The 4,605-nt window shown below is 36.7% G+C and overlaps 1 non-coding gene across 1 annotated transcript; it reads right to left on the bottom strand.

The window, feature by feature from the left end:
• Positions 1–3,266: 3,266 nt before the first annotated feature.
• On the bottom strand, positions 3,267–3,373 carry LOC120094561 (U6 spliceosomal RNA). The gene has a single exon (XR_015628351.1). It is a non-coding gene; the product is annotated as a U6 spliceosomal RNA (small nuclear RNA).
• Between the last annotated feature and the right edge of the window lie 1,232 nt (positions 3,374–4,605).

Here is a 4,605-nt window from a genome sequence, read left to right as displayed (position 1 = left end):
CACTGAGGTGGAAGTGGTTTTGTGGGAGTGGGAGCATCATCATAGAAGCAGGGGGAAAAGAGTTATGGGGGGGTAACATTTGAAATATAAATAGATAAAATATACAAGAAAAATAAAATTTAAAAATAAAATAAAATAAAAATCTCAAAAACACACCTCTAAAATATCAGTAGTACTCTGAGATATGGAACAAGAAGATTATAGATTTGCCATATGGGAAAGAAATCATGAAGTCTGTAGAGATGCAATAATCTTTACCTAAAACCAAAAAGGAATTAGCATTTTCACAAAATCACAGGAGGTGCAATGAAAGACAAGGTCACTTTCAGACTGGGCAAGATAGCTACAGTGGGAGCCACATCATGGAATGATAAGCCCCAGCAGGGCGGCAAGCAGCAGTTGACTGCTAAGTTGATTTCATAATGCCATTGAAGATTTATGAATAAACTATTTTCTTCTTTTCTTCTGACCTCCTTGCTGTCTCTCCCTCTGCCTCTATATCTGCCTCTCTGTCTCTGTCTCTCTGTCCCTCCCGATTGGGATGGGGAGAATAAAAATATATATGAAGTATGTGACATTCTGCTGAGCACATGAAGGCCTGAGAAAAAACAGATTTAAGCAGACATGAATGGAAATGCAAAGGGTGATTATTACAGATGATAATTAATACTGAAAACTTCCTTATTTCTCATAAGCTCCCAAGAAAGAAATTCAGATCTCAATTTAAGACTCCAGAAATTACAGAGGAGTCTTTTGTGAAGTGTCTTGTTTTCCTTCTACTGTAAAAGCAACTAACAAGTAAAATTGTAAAAATCTGACCCAAATCTCATGGATGAGAGAACTGAACTCACAGAAGTGTAAATAATCCTGAGACCTCAGGACAAACTGCCACATCGACCCACTCTTGCCAACTTCTGTCCACTTCTACCTACATTCCCAGCCCAAGAGGAAACAGCATAGTTCCTCTGGATTCAGGAATATAGGAAAAGGCAGCAGCACAAACCTGCCCACAGAACTGAAGTGAACCAGTACCACACTTCCCTGAACTCAAATCCAAAGGGGGAAGAACTGGACTCTCAAAAGTGCAGACACTCCTGAGAACTCAGAGGAGAAAACTACTTTCTGCCTACATTACTGAACCAATAGGAAATTGCCTACTGCCATCTGTGCCCCTAGGTATAGGAACCTAGGAGCAGTCAGGGGCAGGACTCTTCAGGTTTTTGCCTACACCAAGAGCTGAAAGCCAGTAGCCAGGAGCACCTACACACCTGAGAACAGAGCTCTCTGTTCTCAGATCCAGCTGAAAGAAAACAGGTCTACAGGAGTGCTGACACACAGGCCTACAGGAGGGACAAGCCACTTTCAGAGTCAGCAGGACAAGCCAACACCAGAGACAACCTGATGTCTAAGGGCAAGCTCAGTAATCTGAGTAATAGAAACCAAGACTACTTGGTATCATCAGAGCCCAGTTCTCCTACCAAAGCAAATACTGGATATCCAAACACACCAGAAAAGCAAGATTTGGATTTAAAATCACATTTTCTGAGGATGATGGAGGACTTTAAGAAGAATATAAATAAATCCCTTAAAAAATACAGAACAACACAAGTAAACAAATAGAAGCCCTTATGGAGGCAACACAAAAATTCCTTAAAGAATCCCTTAAAGAATTGAAGGAAAGAAAACACAACCAAACAGGTAAAGGAAATGGACAAAACCATCCAGGATTTTAAAATGGAAATGGAAACAATAAAGAAAGCACAAAGGGAGACAATCTTGGAGATAGAAAACGTAGGGAAGAGATCAGGAGTCATAGATGCAAGCATCACCAACAGAATACAAGAGATAAAAGAGAGAATCTCAGGGGCAGAAGTTACCATGGAAAACAATGACACAGCCATCAAAGACAATGTAAATTGCAAAAAGTTCCTAGCATAAAACATACAGGAAATATAGGGCACAATGAGTAGATCAACCCTAAGGATTATAGGTATAGAAAAGAGTGAAGACTCCCAACTTAAAGGGCCAGTAAATACATTTAACAAAGTTATAGAAGGAAACGTCACTAAACTGAAGAAAAAGATAGCCATAAGCTTAGAAGAAGCCTACAGAACTTCAAATAGATTGAACCAGAAAAGAAATTCCTCCCTTTATACTCAAAACACCAAATGCACAAATCAAAGAAAGAATATTGAAAGTAGTAAGGGAAAAATGTCAAGTAACATAAAAAGACAGACCTTTTAGAATTACACCAGACTTCTCACCAAAGACTATGAAAGCCAGATGATCCTGGGAAGATGTCATACAGACCCTAAGAGAACACAAATGCCAGCCCAGGCTATTAAATTCAGCAAAACATAGATGGAGAATCCAAGATATTCAATGACAAAACCAAATTTAAACAATATCGTTCTATAAATCCAGCCCTACAAAGGAAAATGGATGAAAAACTTCAACACAAGGAGGGAAACTACACACTAAAAACATCAAGAAAGTAATCTCCTTGTAACAAAAACAAAAGGAGACACACAAACATAATTCCACCTTTAACAACAAAAATAACAGGAAGCCACAATTACTATTCCTTAATATCTCTTAACATCACTGTACTCAATTCCCCAATAGAAAGACATAGACTAACACACTGGATACATAAAGACTACCAAGCATTTTGCTGCATACAGGAAACACACCTCAGAGATAAAGACAGACAGAATAAAAGGCTGGAAAACAACTTTACAAGCAAATGGTCCAAAGAAACAAGCTTGAGTAGCCATTCTAATAACAAATAAAATCAACTTTCAACAAAAAACTTATCAAAAAAAGATAAAGAAGAAAACTTCATAATCATCAAAGGAAAAATCCACCAAGATGAACTCTCCATCCTAAATATCTATGCTCCAAATACAATGGCACCTACATTCATAAAAGAAACCTTACTAAAGCTCAAAGCTCACAATTTGCCTCACACGATAATAGTAGGAGATTTCAATACCCCACTCTCTTCAATGGACAGATCATGAAAACAGAAATTATACAGAGACATAGAGAAACTAACAGAAGTTATGAACCAAGTGGACTTAACAGATATTTAGAGAACATTTCATCATAAAACAAAAGAATAAACCTTCTTCTCAGTACCTCACTGTACCTTCTCCAAAATTGACCATACAATTGGCCACAAAACAGGTCTCAAAAGGTACCAGAAGATGGAAATAATCTCATACATCGTATTAGATCACTACAGACTAAGTTTGATCTTCAATAACAACAAAAACAACAGAAAGCACCTGCATGTCATCCTTGCGCAGGGGCCATGCTAATCTTCTCTGTATCATTCCAATTTTAGTATATGTGCTGCCGAAGTGAGCACCAGAAAGCACCTGCATACATGGCAGTAGAACAACATTCTACTCAATGATAACTTGGTCAAGGAAGAAATAAAGACAGAAATTAAAGACTTTCTAGAATTTAATGAAAATGAAAGCACAACATATTCAAACTTATGGGACACAATGAACACAGTGCTAAGAGAAAAGATCACAACTCTGAGTGCCTTCAAAAAAGAAACGGGAGAGCATACATTAGCAGCTTGACAATACACTTAAAAGCTCTAGAACAAAAAGAAATAACTAAACACAAGAAGAGTAGAAGGCAGGAACTAATTAAGCTCAGATTGAAATCAACTAATTAGAAACAAGAAGGACTATACAAAGAATCAACAAAAGCAGGAGCTAGTTCTTTGAGAAAATCAACAAGATAGCTAAACCCTTAGCTGGACTAACCAGAGGGCACAGAGAGTATATACAAATTAACAAAATCAGAAATGAAAATGCTGACATAACAACAGAATCTGAGAAAATTCAAAAAAATCATCATATCTACTACAAAATACTGTATTCAATAAAACTAGAAAATCTGGAGGAAATGGACAATTTTCTAGACAAACACCAGGTACCAATGTTAAATCAGATAAACCATCAGAACAACCCCAAAACTCCTGTATAAATTGAAGCAGCTATTAAAAGTCCCCCTACCAAAATGTGCCCAGGACCAGATGGGTTTATTGCAGAATTCTATCAGACATTAATAGAAGACCTCATACCAATACTGTTCAAACTATTCCACAAAATAAAAATATATGGAGCACTACTCAATTTCTTCTATGAAGCTACAATTATGCTTATACCTAAACAACACAAAGACCCAACAAAGAAAGAGAACTTCAGACCAATTTCCCTTATGAATAATGACGCAAAATTACTCAATCAAATTTTTGCAAACCAAATCCAAGAACACATCAAAATGATCATCTATCATGTTTAAGTTGGTTTCTTCCCAGGAATGCAAGGATGGTTCAATATATGGAAATCCATCAACATAATCCACTATATAAACAAACTCAAAGGAAAAAAAAAAAACACATGGTCATTTTATTAAATGCTGAGAAAGCATTTGACAAAATTCTACACCCTTTCATGATAAAAGTTGTGTTGTGATCTGGAATTCAAGGCCCATACCTAAACAGAGTAAAAGCAATTTACAGCACACAAGTAGCTAACATTAAATGAAATAGAGAGAAACTTTAAGCAATCCTACTAAAAT

Source organism: Rattus norvegicus, chromosome 8, assembly GCF_021556685.1.
Source record: "Rattus norvegicus strain SHRSP/BbbUtx chromosome 8, alternate assembly SHRSP_T2T, whole genome shotgun sequence".
NCBI classification, from domain to species: Eukaryota; Metazoa; Chordata; class Mammalia; order Rodentia; family Muridae; genus Rattus; species Rattus norvegicus.
Note: the sequence above shows the minus strand (reverse complement) of the source record. Positions and strands in the feature narration are given on the sequence as shown.